General features: G+C 35.2%; 1 protein-coding gene across 1 annotated transcript in view; it reads left to right on the top strand.

The window, feature by feature from the left end:
- The window catches only part of LOC148674632 (exostosin-1-like), a 416,854-nt gene that overhangs the window by 255,906 nt on the left and 141,185 nt on the right, over positions 1-19,763 (top strand). The gene's annotated exons all lie outside the window — the stretch shown is intronic.

Genomic DNA, 19,763 nt, shown 5'->3' with positions numbered 1-19,763 from the left:
TACTCCTTGTTCGGAAAGCTTTCTGAAATACCAATAATATTATAATCATCCCATTTCACTTCTAGTGAAAGCTTCTAGTTCTTTCAATTTATTTTAGTGCTTCTAGCACTTCAGGTTATTCTCACCATGTATTTGTCCTTCTCTTGTATTTTGGTTGTTCAAATGGGGAGCTGCAAAGCTAAAACTAGAGATTAACTCCACACAGCAAAGTACTAAGAAGAAAAAACAGCATTGCAAACCTAAAGAAGACTCTCCACCAAAACAATGTTTTTTTTTCTTTTTACATTTCTGCATATAACCAATCTCTACTTGTTCCTCTTGTATTTTACTAGATCTGATCCATGTGCCATTTTCCCATTTACAGTATGTTCCTGTTATTACAACTCAAATTTCTGGGTTATCTCAACTCCACAAAACATGCCGTTTATTACATCAGATCACCAGCTCAGATGATACTGCATTGCTGTGGTTCTAACAAGGTGGTTCCCAGCACTAAACATGTCTACCAACTGATACTTGATTGTACACTTAAATTACATGTAGTTGTATACTTAATACATGCAGGCATTTGCATGCTCTTTTGAAATAATTATTGTAAATAAATTTGGAGGAGATTTGATTTAGATTTTGAGGAGAAACACGTACTGTAAATTCACCAACAATACTCTACATAGTGGATACAATGATGAAAACAGAATTAAATGTTTAATCAAAATATTTTACTGTCATGTACTCAAATCACCTGCACTTTAGAAACTTTGTTTTGTCTATTTTTCATGACATAATATCATCTGTAACATACTGTAGCTCCATAGTTCTGTACATTTAGGTTGATTTCCAGTTTGTTTACATTTTTCAGCCATTTGACATATTTGCTAAAATGTTTAAAATTTCATCTTTTTACAGTGCATGATTTTACCTTAATGAATTGAAGAAAATGGGATAATCATATCTGAACAAAACCTATTGGAAATCACTTACTGTACACTACCTGACTCCCTATGGTCATTAATAATCCCAGGGAGTTTCTTGAAAAAAGTAGGGGTGTTAGCCTAGAGTTCTGGCCAATTGTACCCCCTGACTTTTATCAATCATGGCCTCTTAATAATCCCCATCTATGAATTGGTTTCATTACTCTGTTCTCCTCCCCACTGATAGCTGATGAGCATACTGGTGCACTATAGCTGCTGTTGCATCATCCAGGTGGGAGCTATACATTGGTGATGGACAAGAGTCCCCATTACCTGTAAAGCGCTTTGACTGGAGTGTCCAAAAAGAGCTACATAAGTGTAAAGATATTATTTCTATTATCATAGTTTTTTTCATAATTATTCCTGGTAATTTCGAGTTATTTGGAGTCTAGGAGAAATATTGCCATTATTTATCACATTTTGTTTTACACAAAGCTTTACTAATATATACATTTGTGTAAATTGTATAAGCCCTATTATATTACATAGAACTGTTAATGGATTTATGGCTTTTAATAATGTTCATTGTCTGTTGAAGATAAGTATATATATATACCTTGATTTAGCATTAGAATGTGCAATTATTCTATGTTGTAAGATGCTCAGGGAGAATAAAAGGGAAACATGCTTGCTCTCTTTATTCCTGTATTCATAGCAAGTAATTTATTTCATTACTTTTACATGCCCGATATGTGCAGTTTCAAGGTATGAAGTATCTTATTTGTGCCTGGGGGTGTTTCATTCTACCTCCCCGACATTTATCTTACAGGACCATAAAATAACATTCATGTAACTGCCTGTTCTTTTTCCTGCACTTGGTGTTATTTACAGTCTTTCACTTAAGTCCCAGTGATGCTCTTGACTGGGTAATCAACTCTGTGGAGACCATTGCTTCAATTGCTGCCTTGCAGACTCAGATGACACTTTGAGCCTGAAATAGAAGTGCATTATATGTGCTGTGTGGCTGACGTTTATTAGTGTTGTGGTTTCATTGTCTGGTATTCTATCTCATTGTGCATCTGGTATGAACTGCCACTCTTTTAAATGTGGAAGGTTGCGTGCTGACATCCCAGAAAATAAATTTAAGTGAAAAAAAACACTAAAAAAATATCCCTGCATTCATCATACAGTAGATGTACAGTAGATGTAAATTAGTTGACTGGAAGAAATATTTTATTACACAAATATAATCACCTAAGGTAATACAAAGACTAACAGTGGTTGAAAAGCAGTAGAATGCACTTGGGATGTAGTTATGCTTAGTCTGTTGCTCCATTGTACAAAGTTGTCTGTCTTTATACTGTATGTACTTAGGATTTTGTCCAAGATTTGTCCTATCTTGTCCTATCTTGATGTCTTCTTAAGCCCTTAAAATCTCTGATTCTTAAAAAAACAATTCATTGAAAGCTGCTAACAATTGCCCCATGACAATTGGAAAGAAAGAGAAGAAAAGACGGGATAAAAAATGAATAATTTTCTGTTATTTTGATACAGGCACAGAAAGCACATAATGTCACCATAAATTATATTTTTGGCTGTGAGCCACCCAGAATGTTGAGTGCTTTACCTGACTATTATATTGTTCATTGAAAAGAAAATTGCAAAATAAACTCAAGAGAAAGTTCAGATGGGTTTTAATGTTTTTAATTTTATCACTGCATCAACCAACTTATTTTTATCTGTTATAGGTATAAATATGAATTACAGTAGCTTTCCACTATCATAGCACACTCTGTTCTGCCAGATAGAACTTCAATTTTTCCTTTTCATTTGTTCTCATTTAATTTTCTTTGAACAAACCAAATTAAAACAATATCCCATTAAGCTAATAAATCAAAGCATCAAATAGCCAAGAACTGCTCTTGAAACACAAAGAGTGAAAACAGTTTTTGTGCCATCTGCATCTTTCTGTCAAATTGTTCTCTTTTCTTATTTGTTACAGTAAATCCAAAGAATACCATTGTGGGAAAAGGTAAATAAAGCCCCTTGAGTAAAAGGTTGATCTTAGATAAATAGTGTTTTAACTTCAATTTTGGTACACTGGAGCGTGAAACAGCTCATTATGTGCATCATTACACTTGGGGTTCTGTGCAAATCTGCTTAAGCTCTTCCACCTACAGTACATTACAACGTGAAGAAAAAGAACTAAGATGTTTTGTCTTTTTGCAAGCTTTTAATTTCAGAATGGATTTTATATGTAAATATGTATTGTTTTTATTTAAGGGGTAATTAAAGGAAGCACTGAGTGTGAAATAGGGTGGCTTTTGAAAGGATAAGGGGGCATGTGAGATACTTAACAACTGAGAATGACAGTTGATTTCTATGACTGTCACATGGAATTACTTACCTGGAGCTGTCAGTGAACGCACTGTTGTGTCCAACAAAGGAGACACGATCCGGGTGTGTATGAAGCAGGCATTACCTTCATTACGTGTGCAAATGGGAGCCAAAGCGAACGAAGCACTGACTCAATTAATTGATACAAAAGGATGCTTTTTATACAAAATCACAAACAGAAAACCCACCCAGAACAGTAGCAGTACAATTCCATGCCATACAGATGCAGCCATTCAAAGTGCGTGGTACAGACACGTACCGGAGGTAATTGGCTACGGCGTCGTGCATCGTGACGCGCGATGACGCAAAATACCGCGGTACGTGATTGGTTGACCGACAGGGGCACTCGTGGTCCGTTGGTCTGTCGAAGAAAGACTTACTGTAAACGTCTTTACTGTGCCCGTTGTAGATATTGAATTTTAACACTGAAGGGAAATCTTAGTAGCTGAGCATAAAAAGAATAGGAGCATACTGTAACGCGTGTGAAGGCCATAAACGATATACATTTTGGAACGTAAACATACAGTATATAGCTGGTCTTGGTACTTTAAAGAAAAAAATACACACCAGTATTCCATTTCTCCCTAAACATTGTAAGCTTCGAAGTCTTTAACGTGATACCGGAGTCAACAAGCATACTTTTAGAATTTTATTAAAAGGGAATATAATATGGAATCGCGTATCTCAAGAATTTAATAACGGTATGATTACATCCGTGTGCTGCGACAGGGCTGTGTAGGGCTGTTTCGCCTGCCTGTTCATGCGAGCTGTCTTGTAGCCTACTGGTCTAGGTGCGTGACTACCAACTGGCAGGTTGTGTGTTCAAATCCAGCTGGTGCTGGACTTTTCATTTTTATTTATTTATTTTTTAATCGCGTAACATAAACATATTACCGTATGCAAACTGTACTGTATACAGTATGTATATGTATATTTAATGTCTTAACTGTGCCCGTTTAATTGAATTTAAAAAAATTATTTAACACGAACTTTAAGCTGTTTACATCTTCCGCCTGAGAACAGTCACCCGTTGCTACCCAACGCAGAATGGTGATTGGCTGACACCATCTGACACCCCTCTGATTGGAGAAAAAAGACGTGCTGGTTTGCTATACATACTGTACCAGGAAGAGGATTTCTTTCTATTCAAAACGTGTATTTTAAAAGTTTAAGAAGTAAAAACCTTACAGCGTACACAGATTTCTAAACCGATCAGGATCGTTATCTTTGTCTTATGCATAATAATGTTCACCGCTCTGTCCAGCAAATTAATAATAAACTTTATTTTATATAGCGTTTTAAACGAATAAGTAATTAGATTGCTCATAAACCTAATCACTTGCTTTTTCTTTTTATTTAGGCTCAGATTTCAACTATAGATCGTATTATTAATAACCATAATAACAACCAACCAACAAAAACAACCATATAAACATAATACCAACCAAAAACATAGATAACAACCACAATACAAAATCAAATATATCAAACCATTTTACTCTCGCAAAGTCCTCCAATTATCATAATCCCGCCCCTTATGCAAAACCAAACCTTCCTCCCATCCCAGTTTATCCTGTTTATCATAAACAAAATCCACCTCAATTTTCAACATAAAGCATTACACAAAATCAATACCTCAACACTCCATACTCAACAACGATAATTCACAAACAGCCAGAACATGTAACTACACATTCCCAAACAGACCTAATTTCCATAGCCCCGCCCCTTATGCAAACCCAACATCCCTCCCCTGTTCTCTCTCTCCCCTGGCGGTTGTAATTGTTTTTATTTTCAAATAAATTTTAGCAAAGTCATATATTTTAAAAATCTTAAGATTTTTATATTTATGTCTTTATTTAGTGGTTTCATTAGTGACAAAGGCTAAACTTTCTTGGAAAAATGTATTTTATGTAAACCATGTTTGCTATTAATTCATTCAGGGCTAAAATATGTTCATTGTCTTCTAATGAAAGAAGGGTTCCTTTCGCCGTAGTCGGGAGCCTAGCCTTTAACTAGTAAGTACTGTACTTACTGGGTTTTTGAGGGGGGGGAGGTGTCTTTCGCTGGAAATCTCGCCTCCTACTTTGAAAATACCCGTGAAACCGGTTCAATTCGTCACAGCCAGCACTCCTGCAGAGAGGGGGGTTGTACTTGCAGTGTATACAGTACACGCGTTATGCTCTTCGTTAATGTCTAAGCCGGAACATATCATTATATCTCATTTTGTATTTCTTAAAAAAAAATCGTTTTCCCAGCCTAACAGTATTGTTTTTAACCTGTAAAGCGCTTTGAGGAGCCACCTTTAAAGGCGCCATATACAATAAAGTTCATTATTATTACTATTGTAAATTTGCTGGACAGAGAGGTGAACATTATTACACAGAAGACAAAGATAGCGATTTACGTTGCATTGTGTATCGTGCTGCTTTAATACAGTTTTAAATAATTGAAAGTCTAAACAGTATCAGCTTTATTTATGGGTTTTAAATAAAGGTGATTTAAACGCGATTTAAATCAATATAAATGTTTATATTGTAACGCATAGGTGACTATTCATTGTTATTAAAATGACTTAAATTCGATCATGTTGTGATATTTAGAAATATACATTTGTTTGGTGCGAGTGAAGTTTTATTTAATCTCTGAGCCATACTGATTCTTCTGGAAGCCAGTTTCCGCCAGGGAGTAAAAAAAAAACACACTATGGTATTCTCTCCAATGCAGTGCAGTTAAAAACATACCTCTGATGCTGCTCCTAAATGAATATCGTTTATGACCATCAGAAGCTTTATGCTCCTTTTCTTTTTTCCAGTGGATTGAACAGGGAGAGGCATTTCATGATGTACTTTTCACTGATGAAACAACAGTGGCTCTGGAACAGTTTTCAACCATGTCGTTTTATAAAGGGGAGATATGTACACGTTACTGAAGCTAAAAGTTTAGCCATTGTCACTAATGTAACCACTAAATAAAGACATATAGAAATCCCTACGTTACAGACTGTATATGGCTGGTATTGGTAGTTTAAAGAAAAAATACACACCAGTATTCCACTTTCTCCCTAAACATTTTAAGCATCAGAGTCTTACATGTGGTTATTTATTGCATAATTTAATTTTGAAAGCCACTGAGACATCAGGTACTACTGTTGTATTTATGAAAAAGAAACAAAACAAAAAACATACTAACAACTGTGCCATCCTACTCCTTAGTTAATACATTTTATTATTCATAAACAGTTAACATTGTTAGCAAAATATTTTGAATTATATTTAACCCTATTTTTTCTTTAGTTTTGTATTTAACTTATTATATGATAGTCAGACTTAATGTATATTTGAACAATGAAAATATATTTTTACAAGATTTTACATTAAGCACTTAAAATTAATATGGTTAATAATAGTAAACTGTAACATGCTGTAACAAGATCGGTTAAACTGCAAAGAAAATGCTTTCAGAGAAAATGTTTCAGGTGTGAAGAACATAGATCTCCAATGCAATTTCAACCAAACCTGTTCCCACACACCCTGCCCCCACTACCATTAGAATATACACAAACATTTTAGCGTTTCATTCTGAGCAGAAGACCCTCACACCTGAAGAGTGCTGGCTGTGACGAATTAAACCGGTTTTACAGGTTTCAATCACAGACCATGTGACATGGGACTCAGTAAACTAACAGCGCCACTGGATATGATAATACCTAACCAAAATCCGCAATATGGAAACAGAACCTGTGTGATTGTTGATAGATGATGTACTCGTAACATTTTTTCAAGACGAACTACAACATTTAAAAAATGACTTGTATGTACTTGATATCTCTAATCAATCCACGGGTCCCAGCACAAAACGAAAGTAAAACGCATAACGTTTCGCGCTTCTTATTAGTTGCTCAAAAGTAATTTGACCGTATGAAATGCATAATATAAACCTAGAAACATATACGTGAGCAGTACTTAAGCACTGTAGTATCGGTGTTAAGACATACCTCTCAAATACTGTAAATCAAGTTAAAAATATCTCAAGACCGATTCTGGTCGTAATGAAACCATGTTTCGTGTATGTTTTCTTTTTCATCTTGAAATAACTCATTTCTAAATACCTTTTTCACTGTTAACATCTTGCAGCAACTTTGCGACAAAATATACACTCTGACAGTTCATCCTGCTACCAACATTAAATAAAACAAATCTTAAGATTTCTAGATTTATGTCTTTATTTAGTGGTTTCATTAGTGACAAAGGCTAAACTTTCTTGGAAAAATGTATTTTATGTGTTGCAGAAAAAACTGACTTGCTTTAACAAAATATGTTTACAAATCCTTTCACCTGGCATTTTCGTAGTTAGTTTTACTTAAAACATTTGCTAATTCTGTCATCCTTACAGTATACTCTATTTCTGGGCTTTTACAGATGTTCAAAGGGTCAGCCATGGATACATTTACTATTCTTTTGATTCCCTGACCAAAGATCATTTGGTTAGAACACTAATCAAACACAGAGGCTGTACTGTGATTGTTCTTTTTCAGAGAATCTGTGAGCCTTTTAGCTCTTTTGGAGCTTGTTCCAATTTTGAATTATCAGTATTTGTATTTGTATTTGTATTTGTATTTGTATTTGTATTTGTGTCTGGGGAGGTATTTACTGGTGCATTGGTATTCCATACTCATGAAAACAATGTCTTACATGTTACCAATAGCCAAAGACGTGTAATAAATCATAGATGCACAAATTTGCATATTGATTTTGTTTGCAAGTTAAAGCACAGGTACCTGCCAAGATATTTAGACTTTACTTTTAAAATCATTTCTATTTTGATCATTTTAATAACACTAACATTTTCTGATGTGGATGTAAACATGGAAGACTGAACAAAGCAGCAAACGATGACACATTTGATTTAGCCTTGCTTCCTTTTGTATACCTAGTGAATCTATACTGAATCAATTGATAAGATTTTCTCAGCAAAATAGCTAGGCAAAAATTATATGGTTGTGAGATGAGCAAGAATATTGTAATTATAAACGTATTTCTTATCTTACCATTGCAAAATATAGATACTGAATTATTAAATTGAATTTCTTCATTCCTTATGCTTTTCAGTTATGCATTAGTGATTTATCTAAAAGGTATCGTCCTTAATGAATGGCACTTATTTCAAATGTCTGCCAATTAATCTTTCAGTATGATTTAATTTAATAATCATATAAAATAACTGAGATACACAGATGCACTGTACACTGAAAATCAGTAAGAAAAAAAACAGTATTAAGAGTTGCTGGCATGTTCTGAATTTTGATAAAGATCGGGAACTTTAAAGGATATGACACAGAAATAATAGAAAATTATTGCTTTCTCTTAATGATATATTTTTTTCCTGACATTTTTCTAAAAACTGTAAAGCACATGTTCTTATGTCTACATATTATGTCCCCTCTGGCTACAGTATATGTCACAAGTCATTACAGATACAAACAAAAGAGCTGGTGGAAGGCTCAATTCAGACCATGCCACAGGGTAGAATTTTTCTGTTCACATAAATAACAGATGGAGGGACATCCTATGGTGTGAAAAAACACAATGAGTATATAGCAAAAAGAAACAATTCATAGTAGAAAAAATGTGTACAAAGTTTTTACCTTTCTTTGAGACCTCATTAACCTGGTAGTTTGAGGTACTTGCAGATCAAGGGAGCCGGACAAGGTAGAGTCTCTCTTACAGTATTAAGTACAGTAATTACAGACTCTTCTAAATGTTTAACTTTATCCATTTTATGCCAGGCTTTTGACTGGTACATCTGTCATAATCTTTTACTTACTCTGTTGTGCACATAGATATACTGTAGCTTTGTGGTCAGAGGACATTCAGAGTGTGTTTCCATTGACTGCTTGAGAAACATAGATACTGTAGCTAAGCTCACATACTGTAAACTTAATAAAAAATCATTTCAAACATTTACCACTTTTTTTCAAAACCAAAATTTATTATTTATTGGCAGCTGTCATTTAGGTAGGAAAAGAAGATTCTGGCAAAACAAGAAACAATCACCATAAACTAAATGTGGGGTTCCACTTCGACCACCCAGGATTGGAACCATAGATTGAAGATAAACAGTATACAAGATAAAGATGGAAAATATTTAGTGGTTTCTACTATATATGCATGTTCAATGATGGCCAAGTGAATCAAGTCATTTCATCATACAAATGTCACACCTTGTCTGTACAGAGTGACTTCTCATTAGTAATGAAGCAGTCATGCAATGCAGTGATATTGAATCAGTTGTATTGTGTTTTGGATATTGGCAGATTTGAGTCACTTGCTAACATTATGTATGTTCATACTGTAGGTCTCCCTTAACATATTTTTTGAATTAGCAATCATATTTAGTGCTGTACCGGAGTGATTCTTCAGATGGTTTGTTCTTTGATAGATCTTAGGTTTTTCCTGTAATTCAATTGTGTCTCTAGTCTCTATTCTGGTGGTGAATGCAGGGACTCCAAAACCTCTACTGACTTATAACAGTGTATAGTATAATTTTGCCAGCAATGTTCCCAAATTGCAGCATGGTAGAGCAGTGGATAGCAATACTGCCTAACAGCACTGGGGTCTCAAGTCAATTCCTGGAGCGCTATCTGTATGGAGTTTGAATGTTCCCCCCATGTTTGTGTGGATCTCCAGGTGCTCCTACTGTATTTCATCTCACAGTCTAAAGGCATATTGGTTGGTTAATGGGAAAATTGGCCCTGGTGCGTATGTACTGAATGTGTTTGTGTCAGTGTGTGCCCTGAGATGGACTGGGTGTATAATGTCTTGTGCACATTGCTCGCATGAATAGTCTCTGGCTCCCCTACGACCCTGTGTTGGATAAAATGGTTAGAAAATGGATGGATGTTCATTCAGTCTTTCTTTCACTAAACTGTAATGCACTGTAGTAGTAGAAAGATTAAAACCAGTCTCTGAACAACATTCAAACTTATCAGATAACGCTACATGCATAGCATTTTAGGGTGATACAGGTGTTGTGTTTGTAAAGAGTTTTAATATATCTTATTTTATCAAATAAAATAAAATCTTATAGAAACAACTGATAAATAAACAGCATCTGTATTACCTAGCAAGATGAGTAGATTAGTTTGAAAAGCTTAATATAGAAATAATCAATGAGTGGTATCCTTTTTCAGAATTTACAAATTGATTTTGTTTTTGTGCCTAACCATGAAAAAGGACTTGATTTTTACCCTCAGTTAATTCCACGCATAATTAACCATTTCATTCTAATGAGGGCAATTTTCCTTTTGCTTTGCAGGCTGAAAATTACAGATGTTTTTTGCAGCTGTTTTCAAAGCCTGAACAAGCCATTAGTGTCATATTAGTGGTACAGTACATCTTGCCATTAAATCCAGAGAGAGTCCGCATAGGAACATGGTACACAGGAGAAGGAGTTGTTCCACAAACAACTGTAAAGTAATCTTTTAATAAAGCCTAGAATTAACAAAATAGAGCAAATGGTCTAGTTATACAGTTGTGTAGAGATATAAACTACAGAAGATTTTATTTCTTGAATCTGTGCAGTTTAGCATATTTACAATACAAATGTGTAATTGTTTACAATTGTAAACATTATTTCAATATTGTGTCACAAACAGCTAAAAACTAATACGCTGCTCCACATTAAGCACACTAAACTAGTGTTTTTGAAATCATGTCTAAGTAAAGACTGTCTTGAATTAAATCAAATGCTTTTTTCTGTTAAACTGAATTTTAACTGCAATCTTACAAAATATAATATGTATAGATACATATTATATTTTAAACTTTGTGTGAATTCCTCTTAGTATGTAATTTATATATTTTTAATACAGTATGTACTGTTTATACTTTCATAGAGAAAAAGAAAAATGTCATAATTCAACTGCACAAAGGGTTGCCTTGATTTACAGTAAGAGCACCTAGAAGGCACCTAACAGAGAGTAAGGCACCAATATTCAAGAGCCTGGAACGCTATTATTTTCAGTATCCTGAAGGCAGCCAATTTTAGCAAACAGCTGTTCAGTGCTCTTATTTACTGTACAAATGTTGGTCAAGCAACTCAAGCCAGACTTCTTTTTTTTTTCTTCTGTGTTGTTTGTCAGGCTTTCATTTAAGTATTTTACAGTGTTTGACTGACTCCCATCTCTTTATAAAGAGATGATGGATTTGTTGCTAGAAAAATGTGCCAGACTGAATGACCTGGAGAATAAACTTTTCTGTTTATCTAGCTTTGGCTAGTGGAGTGTGGGCTTTTTCCATCTATCTTTCACATACTGTACATTCAACAGTAGCAGATGAATTTGAGTGCACACAGCAGGAATCTGTGTATCTAATGAGAGCAGACACAGAACAGTGTGAAATACCATTGTAAGATGGCACTGGAAATCAAAGGCATTCAGCCCGAGTATGCCAGCATTACCACTATATTCTCCAGTTTCCCCACATTCCACTGTCAAGTAGGGAAGGTGACAAAATCTCATCTTTAAAGCACCGACTGTCCCTTTTAGCACTTCTTTACATGAAGAGTTGATGACAGTTGTAGAATAATTTTCAATGAAGGGTAAGTGAAAAAAGTGGTGCCTTTTTTTTAACAGCTGTCATTCAGAAATTGACAGTACAGTTGTGGTAACACACAAAAGTATTGCTTGGGTTTTTTTTTTTTCATCAAACTACCTTCCTTATAACTCACAGCTTGTCTCAGGAAGAGAATGTCTTACTTTAAATGAGGGCATTGACTATATACAGTATCTTACCTCTGACAAAGGGAAAAAGAATACATTAAAAGGTAAACCAAGAATATCATGGCTAAGAAAGAAAGAATACTAGTAGAAGACAATGAAGGTTGAATACTGACATCGGCTCTAAACTTTCTACAAACTGTGAGATCTGTCTAAAGACTAATAGCCACTACTGAGACAGATTTAGTTACACAGGGTGATGCATAACACTATTTTCCTAACCCAGTTGTTGCTTTTTATACTGCATTTACAGTAATTCTGACTTAACTTCTTTTTCAGGGTAAATCTCCATTCACTGGTTTCAGTAAAAAGCAAGGATTCTAAGCTGTACTACCCTAGTAGCTTTCTGCAACCTGTTTAACATTTTAAAAGAACAATTCTCTCAAATGCTTTCCTGTATGTATCTAATATCAGCTGAGTTCTTGATACATATAGTATTATATTTTAAACTTTGGATCGTGTGAGTTGCATTTGATTCCTTATTTTTGCTGGGATGCTGACGGAATTCTTATAAATGAAAAGCTGTTCTTTATAACCCTAAAAGGCTACCTGACTTCAATGACTACAGTATCTAATCTTCCAGTACTTGGCAGATTTATCCTTCTGACATTTGCATAAATTAAAAGCTCTTCATGAGATATTGCCAACAATTCAGGTTTGGCACATAGAATGCCACTGCGACAGCTTAATTTGATTTATTAAAATGATTAATTTAATCATCTTGGCAAACGTTCCTAATGAAATCCAACTTTACACCAAAGTTTTGATTACAATAAAGAACTCTAGCAGAAAATGCAGTTATTGCAAAATTCCTATAATGCAGAATTTTGTATGGTTTTAGAGACTAACATTTTGAATTTACCAAGTACTGTACATCTATTTGTTTTGCATACAGACAATAGATACAGTATGACGTCTTAAAAACCCTGTATGTAAATATCCAAATAATGCATAGTAAGTTGTGATGTTATAGGATGGCTCTCATATTTTAGCTATCATGATATTAAAGACTCAATATTCTCAAGAAAGAGAGTATTGAATGGACTCACATATGCTCTCCATAGAGAAAGGTACAGTATCTAAATAATATAGCTTAGGTTGTGTTCTGTCCATTCCAGTGTAGTGACAGAGCCAGATACTGTAGGTTTTTTTCTGTCAACTTATCAAATGGACCCACAAAATATTGTTGAAATGAAAACTGCAAAATTTAGATAAAAGAAAAATATGTTAAACCTCAGAATATAATCTACACTTCCTTGTTGTTCTGGAAATAATTCAAAGAAGAGCAACCAGAATAACTGCTGATTTAAAAAATAATTTCATAATGTAGACTAATCAAAAAAGCTGAATTTCTTTAGTTTCAAACAGAAGACACTGAAGGGAATACAATATATATTTTTTAATTCTTAAGGTCCTGAAAAGGTCAGTCAAAATGGATTATTTCCCAATGAACAATGAAAATGTTACGAGATGAAACAAAATGTAATTTTAGGTTTGAATATAGGATTGTAAACGTGAAGGACTTCTGTATATGAAATATTGTGATGCATGGAAAATCTGGGATCTTTCAAGAACAGACCTGAGGATTTTTATCAATAACCAAATAGGTAAGATTAGTATGAACTTCTTTTATAACTGCTTTATGTTCCTCGACAAGAACATGAAAGCATGTGTTTTGGAAAGAAAAACATCTGAAAATGTCATGCAAATATATAATATAAAACATTCAAGCATGATAACTTTTGTATGAGCTTCCTAATGCAAGGAGAATAGATAGCATGATCAAAATAACATAAGTACTTGTTATATCAACAATAATGCAATGCAGGAGCACTGTGCAGTGTGTAGCAGGCGCCACAGATAATGGAGATCTCAAGTGTTATGGTGCTTGTATCTCATATTTAAAAGAAGCTTTGCTTTTAAAGTAGCCACCTGTGCCATTCTGTGTTTTGAATAGAACAAGTAATGCAGTGCCCTTATTCTTCTGGTTTGCACTGTATTATTTAAACCAGAGGTTTATTAATTTATATAATGGATGAAGTTCATTACTGGTTGGAATAGAGAGGAGATGAGACCTGTTTTCTACATACTGTAGGCCAATACATTAAACACTTGCAGAAGTATTTAGGTCATAGTTTGTAAAATCTAGCCATCTCCAGCAGGGACTGAATAAATCTGTACACAGTGAGAATGTTCTTGATTAAATATTACTGTCTCTAAATCTATTGATAATATGTGAGCAGTTGTTAACACTGACCAATGTTGATGATGTTCAATTGCCCTCTATGCCTCAAATGACTAAGGTTTCTGGCATCCTAATAGAGTACAAAATAAAAACAGGTTGTGTCACAAGCCATGCTGTGCACTCCAGTAGCATTTATATGAAATGAAACTGTGACATAATTCCTAGAAATTGCTTTAAATGTCTCAGATTTCATCCTGCTCTGCAGAGAGAAAACATATTTCTGTGCATTGCACACATTTGTACTGTGTAAGTTATCTATACATTTTATTTTTACTGTATTTCCTGTTGTTACAGTGTTGTTGTTTTACATTGGTTGTCATTGTTAGATTTGTTATTCTTCATGTACTGTATATTTTATTTTTTGTGGATGAGTTGTTGTTCTGACATATTATGAAGAATGTCAGAAGTTTGGAAGTTAGTACTCTGCATGTATTTTGTTGTTTGGAACAGATCTGTTCTATATAAGAAACCTTAGAAGTGTTGTGGTGTTGAAGGATTTTATAGGATTATGTGGATATTATTGTCATACACAGCATTTTTTAGTGGTTACTGTAATTTCCTTTTACCTTTTACAGCTATTCTGAAAATACATTGAATCCAAGAGACAGACAAATAGGGAACTCATAAACTGGGGTGTATACAGTAATTAAAGCAGAGATGTTAAGCACATGTATAACAGGTACATTTTAATAAGTTACATTGTGCTTTATACTCTACATACAGGGAAATAAACACTGGATTAAAAAAGGTTTAAGAAAGGGAGCAGTTCATTTTACATTCAAATTTTGGAAAGTGAACCCAAAGCTCAGTGATCTTTAAATAAACTCCCAAAAAGTTGCTTTAATCCTTCATCTTCTGTTGTGCAGTCCTTGTAGTTCTCTTGATATTGATCCATACTACATCTAGCAAGTCAGTCTTCTTCAAGAGCTGTGCGGGTAGTCTTCGTTAATCTGCCAAAGGAGACACATTCACAAGGGTTTGATTTACTAGCAAAGGATCTGAAGAGCTTCAGGAATTGTGATGCACACTCACTGAGATGATAAGAGAAGTGAACAAGGCTCATTAATTACAAAGCTAAATTAACAAGGACCAGTACAAAATGGAGCTAATTTTAATCAATGGAGACACATTGTATCTGGCTGTCTAAAAATTAACATTAACAAAAAAAAAACAGCCAAATATTACCCTCTTTCCCATTACAAACACTATGCTCTACTGTGTTTCTTAGTAGAACAGGGCAGTTAAAGATTTCTCCTATTTTTTAAAGACAGCTCTTCGATTATGCCATCAGGCATTTCAAATTTTGGCATTGGCTTAAAAATTCTGAAGACTTCGATTTACCAATTTCTAACTCTGCTAGACTGAATATTGTATTTTATTAGGTTTTTAGTGCCTATAACATTACTAACAGCTATACTCAGTATAGTATTATTAGTCTAGGCTCTTCAAGAAAATCTTATATTTTTTATTAGGCATACAATATGATTTTATGTGTATAGACTAGTGTCTTACTGTATGTACAGTACAAGTCTAAATAAATTGGCTGATTTTGTAGACAGGATGTTACTGTGATTGAATGAAATGAAAACAATAAGGATAACAATACTGTACAGCAGAGTACATTTACTTACTTCTCCTTGATGAAAATTCACACTACTTTTAAACATATACAGAGGCATTTTAAAGTGTACTAGTTCAAGTACAGCAGGTAGCCGCAGCTTTGTTCCAAACTGAAAAGAGAAGAGAAGAAACACACTGTTTCAGCCGTGGAGCCATCTTCAGGTACAGTATGAGAAAGAGAGGAAAGTCGTCAGCTGATATAGCATGGTAGAACAAAGACGGGAGTGAGAGGAGGCAGGAGCAGGAGGGAAGCAAAATGGGCACTCAGGTGGTACGAAGTTGAGAGAAGTGAAGAGAGGTGTGAAGTCAAAACCTGAAAATGAATAGAGAGGATTAGAGGAAAACAAGTCAATCGTAGAGGGAAGGAGGAAGGTGTGAACCACATTTCAGGATAATTTGGGTTGAGAAACCCTTCTTTGAGAACACAGATGGAGAGATCTGAGTGAAATGAGAAACTATGGGATTGGAGAAATCTTTGATCCTCACAGTCCTGACATGTTCTCTGAAGCGGACTTCCAATCTCCTTCCTGTTTGCCCGATGTAAATAGCTGGGCATTTTCTCCAAGAGATGTAGTAAATAAGGTTGATGGCGGTACAAGATGTGATCTGAGTTATCCGGAATTGTCCTGAGGTGACTTGAATGAGCGTAGTATTAGATATACTGTATATTTGCAGTTGATGCAGTGAGTTCTGTTGCAGGGGAAAGTGCCTGGTGTGGATGATTGCTGAGGGTGGTCAAGGGATCTGTGAACAAGAAGGTTACGCAGATTAGGAGGTCAGTGATATGAGGTGAGGTCAGAAAAAGGGTGCCGATGGATGGTCCTGGGAATAGAAAGTGTTAGGGTGGGAGGGAAGCACCAAAGGAATACTGTTGTGAGGCAGAGAGTTCCCGATTGAGTTGATTATGGGGGGGCTCTATGATTTGTCAGACAGCATACTGTGACAGGAGCAAAGGTATGGCAACAGAACCGCATAAAACTGCTTAATTTGATGCAGGTTTGCACTACTTTCTAAAACTGGCAGGTGGCACACTTTATTCTCAATGTACTGCAGCAATGTGTGGCTGTCACGTATATCTTTTTTTAATACTAAAAATGTAATGTTTATCAGACCATTAGTGCACAGCAACAGTCTTGAACAAATCTTGGCTTCCTTGTTCACACCTACACTATGCCTAGCAGTACCTACAGTGCCCCTCCCCAATTTACCTTCAATTTTTTGGATGATGTCCAACTATTTGGTGTTGGCCCTCTTTTCTCCCCCTTTCCCAAAGCTAACAATTGGATATTTCGCTGGTATTCTTTTTGGGGGTTCAGCTTTAAATGTTCTTATCTTCTAGCTTAATTCAGCAAATGGCAGCTTAACCTTCTGTTTCCCTTCACAGAGATCCAGTCTGAAACTAGCTAGTACTGCTACTGTTAAGTGGTATATTTCTTCTGCTTCTGCAACAAACTACTCTTCAGTCACTGAAGCATCTTCCATTGCCCACTAGAGAGTTCCACTCCAAGCTAACTGGTACTGCTACTGCTGCTAGACACAAGTGCTGCCACTTAGTTGCTGACTTGCATTTTGTCACCTGCAGTGACAGCATATGTGCTTCTTATGAGTACATAGATAGATACTGTAGATAGATGCTTTATTGATCCCATGAGGGAAATTACAGTGCAACAGCAGCTTAGCACAGTCAACACAGCACAGTGTAACAAAATAATACAACAATAAATATCCTAATGCACAAGTTTAAACAAGTGCAGACTTGCATTATACAGGCTTTTCAGCCATTATACGCATGTTCTGCTCAGTTCTGGCAAAACCTACTTGCTCTTATTATTCACAATATGTGCCAGTGTTTTGGGAATTGCTTTTGGGGGCTGAAACTTTAATCAGCGCTGTCATTTTCTCAGACAAGCAAGTTAAAGGCAAAAATATTAAGCAAATTATCCCTTTATATTTGACAGCTCGTTTCCTTATTATTAGAATTTGACCAAACAACTAAAATGGTTTTCTTGAACAGAAGTTAGGGTGAAAGTGAAATTCTAATCCCGCACTATAAACGTTCCCGGTCTCATAACGGAACTGTACGCATCCTTTCTAGTACATGTCCTTCCACCCCAACATCACTGTTGCAGTAATTCACCCTGGCAGTAATTCACCCTGGCTCACAAGTCAGAGGGGATGTGACAGTGCTGATCTCCAACCTGCACTGTAATTTCCTCAACCAAGCAAGTTGAAGCCAAAGAAACTAAGCATGCTATCCCTATAAACAGGCTATTTGACTGAAAACTGAATCTGTTTTATTGCTATTTTTTATGTTTTCATCATTTTTGTCTGTATTATGTGCAATGCTTTAAAATACAGTACATTAATGAATGGCTTCATATAAAATGAAGCTCATCCTTTGTCTTCTGTTTTATACGTTGTTTTCCTTCACTCCACTTATGATAAAATAACCCAGGTTATGTACTGTACTGTAGGTTGCTAACACCAATAAGAAAAACAAAAGTGTTTAGACATTATTTGTCTTCTATTTTTATGCACAGTGTACCTTAAACATTTTTCTTAGATCTTCGTTTGAGATTTTCATGATTACTGTAAAATAAAAAATACAAAGGAACAAGGTAAAGGTTTATTCCATGCTGAAAAGAGAAGAAAAGAAACACACCTGAAGAAGGCTCCACAACTGAATGTTGTGTTTCTTTTCTTCTCTTTTCAGGATGGAATACATTTTCACTTGTTCCTTTGCAGCCTACGCATGCTGACACAGCTACCTACTGCACTTGAACTAAAATAAAAAATAGTCTGCTACGATTCACTTGAATTAAATTTTGTGCACATTCCTCAGTTTTCTAAGTGCCTTTTAAAAAGCAAAGGGGAAAAATGATTTCCAGAAACGTCCTGTAATTGATCCAAACCTAGGCCTGAACACATGTACTGTACTGTAAGTCTCTGTGAAGATTATAGTGATCATTTTATCAGAAAATCAAGTTAAATGTAATTAAAGAACTTGTGTGCTAATGGGCCACTTCAACAAGAGCACTATCAAATACAATTGTAATTCTTCATAAAAAAGACTGCAGAATTACAGTAAGCCGAGAGTCTCCACTGGGATGAGAAAGTATAATTTAATTTCCACTAACTTTTACTACAGTACATGTTACAACCAGGGGGTCTCTGCAGAAACTTAAATCTTTAGATATTTTAATACTGTAGGTTGATTGTGCAGATCATAACCTGGCCACATAAAACACCTCGAGTACCACATTAGAAATCTCTTATATTGATAAACATATTTATTGACATAAGCCGCTTTTTGATACACTTTTAAACTGAAAAGGACGCACTAGATAAGCAGAAATTTAATACAGTAGGCTGCTGGTACACAGCAAGGGAAGGACAAGAACCAGTGTGTTCCTTATTTTTACAGCATTAAGCTATTGTATAAGAATGTGTTAGTTGTTAAGGAATACTGAGGCACTATTAGAAAATTATGTTTATGCATGACTGTCTATTGTTATCCTTATTCTTCTAAACTTGGAGACTCTCTCCAGTCATTTGTTACCCACCCACACTTTCTGTCTTTCTTTCTTCATCTTATACACCATGGAGCAATTTTTATCCTCCCGGAAATGATAAACATGTGTAGGAATGTGGCGGATTGCACCCTGTAATGCAAGCTTTTTTCTGCAAATACAGGGGCTTGTCACAGTGAATGGAGAGGAGATGACTGATCAAGAGGCTATTCTTGCTTTGCCAAACTGTTGTCTTGACCACGTTTTCAGACTTTAAGATCCTTACGTTATTTCATGTTGTT

This window comes from Lepisosteus platostomus, chromosome 3 (genome assembly GCF_059453375.1).
Source record: "Lepisosteus platostomus isolate fLepPlt1 chromosome 3, fLepPlt1.hap1, whole genome shotgun sequence".
In the NCBI taxonomy this organism is placed as follows: Eukaryota; Metazoa; Chordata; class Actinopteri; order Semionotiformes; family Lepisosteidae; genus Lepisosteus; species Lepisosteus platostomus.
This window is presented reverse-complemented; position numbering and strand designations above follow the sequence as displayed.